The sequence below is a fragment of the Molossus molossus genome, unplaced genomic scaffold, assembly GCF_014108415.1.
Source record: "Molossus molossus isolate mMolMol1 unplaced genomic scaffold, mMolMol1.p scaffold_m16_p_1, whole genome shotgun sequence".
Classification (NCBI taxonomy): Eukaryota; Metazoa; Chordata; class Mammalia; order Chiroptera; family Molossidae; genus Molossus; species Molossus molossus.
This window is the reverse complement of record NW_023425344.1, coordinates 56,235,100-56,240,965: the sequence shown is the minus strand read 5'-3', so window position 1 is coordinate 56,240,965 and position 5,866 is coordinate 56,235,100.

The window sequence follows — 5,866 nt, the reverse complement described above, 5'->3', positions numbered from 1 at the left end:
GTTACATGTCCTTTCATCAGAGGCCACCCCCACCAAGCCGGAGTTTGAGAGCACCCAGGCCATGCCATTCATTTTGACTGGGTCAAATTTAACCTCCTGCCGCCAAACAGGAGCTCATCTCCACAGTGCAGAATGACAACTGGTGATGTTTGACATGTTTATCATAATTAGCTGCCTAGCATGGGAATGCCATTCCCTCGTTTGAAGGAGGCAGGACTACTCCCTCTCCATTTCGCCAGACATTTCCTCATAGTCCAGCTCTGTCCAACCTACGCTCACTCAAATCGACTCTCTGCCAAGTTCCCTGGGACAACAGCCTCAACCTGTTGGTGGCTCGGCGAACTGTCCTCTTAGGCGCCATGTAATATTAGAAGGGGGGATATCTCTATGTGATTCTTTAGAGAAACTAAAGCAAGCAGGCAAGTAAAGAAAATAAATTATATTGAAGCAATTAAATCACCCATCCTTTCACAAGTGATGAGATGACTAAGGGAAGCCATTGTTATGTTTACAAAGAGTGGACACCTATGTAGTCTTAGATTGAGCCATATAAAACCATCTCTATTTGACCACTCTGGGTCTACTATGATAGTAATTCCATGGGATTCAACCTGTAGTTGAACTCTAGTTAACTACCACACAACTAGTCATTAACTATGTGTCAGTAGTTACCATGTTATATGCTCTAGTCATCACAGTTCTATAAGGTAAATACTATAATTATTGTTACAACTTTACAGAGGAGGAAAGGGAGGCTGGGGAGGTTAAGTGATGTGCCGAACGCTTCACAGCCAGCAAGCTGCAGGGCTAGGGGTCCGCACTCTAGCCATCTAACTCCAGAGCCCACACTCTGAACCATCACCCTCTGTGAAGGGGAATCTGAATTCTGACTTCGGATTCACTAGCTTTGTAATCCTGAGCCGATTACTAAACTTCTCTGAGCCTCAGTGTTCTCTCCTGTGGAAAAGAGACTGATGATAGAACCTGTCTGCTGTGAGGACGAATGTGATGATATAAGTTCAGCACTTAGCCCAGTGCCTGGCCTGCTGGGGGCGCTCCACTGTTACCTGACCGCAGGGGTGTGGGCAGGATGACGACTCTCCCGCCTTCCCGGGATCTGAAGTGAGACAGTACTTCCCTTAGGTGGCCTGGCAGTCACTCATGGACACAAGGACAGTGGAGTCTGGGGTCCTCAAGTCTGGAAGTGACGCCCTTCACATCAGTGCACATGACTGTGGTACATGGGAAGTTCTAATTATGTACCCTCCTCCATGCCATGGTGCTCCCCTATCCTGGTCAGCCCTCCCCGCAGCCCCATCATCTATTGCCTGCTTGCTCTACTTCGGATTTTTGTGAGAATCTGACACACTTTCACAAATATTTTAGACTTCTCATCACCTAGCTAGTTTCTTTGGCGATAGACTGGGGAGGATTACACAATCCATGCTTAACGAGCATGGATGATCTAACCTGGAAGCAGTGATGTGGAAGCCACAGTGCACTGGGCCAGGACACGGGGGCGGAGGGTGGACTTGGCTTTCAACTTCCAGCTCTGCCACTGACCTGCTTAGTGACCTTGAGCAAGTCACTTATCATCTCTGGGCTCTTGTCCTAAATCTAATCCAGAATCTTACTAATTTCTTTTTTTTTTCATCCTCACCCGAGGACATTTTTCCATTTTTTGTACAGATAGAGTGGGAGGGTGAGAGAGAAAGAGAGAGAGAGGGAAACATCGATGTGAAAGGGACACATCGAGTGGCTGCCACCCACACGACCAACCAGGGCCGGGGACAAACTGCAACCGAGGCACATGCCCTTAGCGGGAACCGAACCCGGGTCTCTCTGTACCGCAGGTGGACGCTCTAACTGCTGAGCCAAACCGGCCAGGGCAGAATCTTACTAATTTCTTCCCAGGACTAATATCTGTGGTGAAGAGAAATATAAGAATATACTAGAAGATTTTTTGGAGAAATATGGGTTTTATATATATTTTTCCTTTTCTCTAAAAGCTAGTGGCTTATCCATTCAGGCACATCCTGTTTTCTTCTGATTTCTTCTCCTCCTCCTCCCTCCTCCTCCTCCTCTTCCTCCTCCTCCTCCTCCTCCGTCTTCTTCGTCTTCGTCTTCTTCTTCATCTTCTTCTTTCTTATCCTAAGGGCTCTACCTCTAAAATCCTGAAGCTGTCCACTTCTCTCCGTATTTATGCTACACACCCTAGCCCAGGCCATGACATCCTCCTGGATACCTCCAACAGCTGTCTCACTTGTCTCCCTGCTTCAAGCTCTTCCCCCCTACAGTCCATTCTCCAAGCAGCAACTGGTGGGCCTTTTAAAATATAAAGTTGGTGGTCATGCACTTAAGACATAGTTCAAACACTGGCTTATGAGGCCTTCATCATCTGGCCTGGGCTGGCCTAAATTTATCTCCTGACATGCTCCACTTCATTAAGCCCCAGCCTAGTTCATTCTTGACTCAGAGTCTTTGCTATTGACCTCCCCTCCCCCTGAAACGCTCTCCAGGCTGATCTGCACACAACCCTCTCCTTGTTGAAACCCGGGTCAATCTTCACCTGTTCAGAAGACTTCTCTGACCATCCCATTGACCTTCCAAGTCACTGCCTGCCATATCCTGGTTTTCATTTTCTCCTCATAGCACTTAAAAAAATCTGCAATTATCTTACTTGTTCATTCCATTTCTCCCTCTAAAACATAAGCTGCATGAGAGGCAGGACATTCTTTTCTGTCTGAGACACTATGGAGATGACTTTGGGCAGTTCGTTCAAGATTTACTAAGTGCCTGACATCAAACCCTGACATCAGAATAGGTCACAGGCCAGCAGGCACTCACCAAATCTGTGTTCATTTCAGGGAAATCTCTTCTGATTACTTGTTAAAAAACAAACCCTCTGGCAGGAGAAGTTTATGTTCCTCTGTTGACAAACTACAGACCAAGACAGATTGGTCTTGCCCGGCCAGTGTGGCTCAGTGGCTAAACATCGACCCATGCACCAAGAGGTCTCTGGTTCAATGCCCAGTCAGGGCACATGCCCAGGTTGTGGGCCTGATCTCCAGTGGGGGGCATGCAGGAGGTGGCCAATTGATGTTTTCTGTCATCAATGTTTCTATCTCTCTCTCCCTCTCCCTTCCTCTTTCTCTAAAAATCAATAAAGAAAAAAATGTGAAAAAAAGACAGATTGGCCTTGATTTCAAAACACCAGATTTTCACTGGTATTTCCCCTTGATGATCTGCACATATCCTTGTAGGGTGCTGGTGGGTGACAAGAGATGGTGGTGTCCATGGAGAGAAAGCCTCATAAAAATAATAAAGATCATTTTCTATTTCTTTGGGTTTGTGCCTGTGCATAACACCTACACTACTTTCTAGCTGTTTAGGGTCGATTCATACGCTATGGAATGTAGACCTGAAGGCCGCTAGGATACTTCCTTGCCAGGCCTTGTATTTTAATGTTTGCTCCAAGAACTCCAAGTACTTTCATAGAGAATATATATATATTTTTTTATACTCACCCGAGGATATTTTTCCATTTTTTGTACAGATAGAATGGAAGGGAGAGAGAGTGAGAAACATCGACGTGAAGGGACACATCGAGTGGCTGCCACGACCAACCAGGGCCGGGGACAAACTGCAACAGAAGTACGTGCCCTTAGCGGGAACCGAACCCGGGTCTCTCTGGACCGCAGGCCGACGTCATAGAGAATATTTTTAAAAATTAAAAGTTTGTCCTCAATACTCCCAGGAGACATTGAATTTTATGAGTGGAGGAGAGAAAAACAGCCTGTTGGCCCTGGCCGGTTTGGCTCAGCCTGCAGACCAATGAGTCACGGGTTTGATTTTGGTCAAGGGCACGTACCTCGGTTGTGGTTGGTCCCTGGCCCTGGTCAGGGTCATGTGGGAGGCAACCAGTCGATATGTCCCTCTCATGTCGATGTTTCTCTCTCTCTCTCTTCCTCCCGTTCTATCTAAAGATAAATGAAAAAGTATCCTTGGGTGAGAAGTAAAAAAAAAATAAAACAAACAAAAAAATCGCCTGTTGGCCCCTGGTCTGCTGTGCAGTCATAGAACGCTCCCCACCTTCTTGACATATGCGTCATGTTTCTCGTTCATTCCCCTGCCAGGAAAACGTCAGCTTCCTGAGGACAGACGTTTTCATCATGACGGAGTTCCAGACACCGAGAGCAATGACCGGCATATTAGAGTCTCAACAAGTAAACCAACCTTTATAAAGTCATATTTATAAATAATTCAGGTAGAACTGGTACACATCTCACTTGTAGAAATCACACTGTGTCTTTAGGAGGAAGAGACGATACAAAATAGATCATACTGATGAAGACAGTGACAATGACCAAGGTGACGATGATGTGTAAAGCAATAAAAGTAAATACATTTTTGCAGGGTTCAGAATTAGTTTGGCCCAACTCTGAACATTTTCACAATGAAGTTCCACACTGGAAAAACAAACAAAATAAAACTGGATAGTGAGCCTGGAGAGAAACTTAAACTCAGTTTCTCTTTTTAAGTCCCTTTTTGATTACTTTCATGGGAAATTGTATTTGTTGGAGAACTCTGAGTGTTTCTGAAGAAGTCGGATCCTCGAGGACACTCTAAGGAGAGTGGACACACAACAGCTGAGCTGTGTTCACTTTGTACTCAGGTGAACATTTTTTATCCCAGCCCAACCACATGCTGACATCTAGATGGATGAGATCATGCTTATAGGCCTCTTAGCGTTGTAAAGGTGTCAGTTAAGTCCAAAGCATTATTACATACATGCCTTTCCTGCATAGTAAGTGTAGGGCATAAACCACTTAGGATACAGAAATCAAAGGGCATGATTTTTTTTTTATTGTTGGTGCTACTGATGAAAGTCACACTTTTCAATTTCAGTTATTCTATTGTGCATGTGAAACTAACAGGCCTAAAATAATCATATCACCCCTGTTCTTTTTTCTCTCTTCACATTCCCTAATTTTGGGGTAGGGAGACCAAGGTATTGCTTTGCACGGATGTTAGTGACCAGAAGGTAGCAAATGAAGGCATTGAGCTCAGTCATCCTTTCAAAGTCCCAACACCCACAATGGGGAACCCCAACTTACTACTGAGTGCTAAGAAAACAGGTTGAGAGGAATTGCATTTGGGTTTGCATTTTACCCTTGGGGGGCGAAAGGAAAACTGGATAAAGCACATTGAGGAACACAAAGTATATTAAAGACTCATTTCTATCTCTAGGAAAATTACATAGCTAGTATAAAAAATGAATATGGAGTGAAGGTAACAGCAAATGTCTGTTACATTTACATACTTACGTACACTTATTACTTAGTAGGGTGTTCACTACCTATCAGATAAAATACTGAGTACTTTATATATTTTGTTTTAACTCTTCCAACATCCCTGCTAGGGAGCAACTGTTATTATACCCCCTGCACTTCTGAAGAATCTCAGGCAGGATCACAGAACTAGCAAATGACAGTAACAGGACCCGAACCCAGGCCATCTGATTTCAAAGTATATGCTCTTAAACACTACTGTATATGTTAGATTTGTTGTGGCTTAGAAATGAGATGTGCGTGGGATGTATAGTATTTAGGAATGTGGGGATTTTTCTGGCTAGCAGATTTCTCCTTAGAGAGAATATGCCACACCACCCCCAGCCAGATATCAGCAGGATAGATCAGTTGAATGGCGCCAGCCAGCAGTAATGAGAGAGACTGTCAAGCAATTAGCCTGATGATAATTTGGTATGATAAAACCTGCTTCAAATCATCATTCAAATGGACAGTGTAAAGGACATTCTTCCTTTCGCTTTCCTAAGCCTCTACCTTGTACTATAGTACAAAAAGGC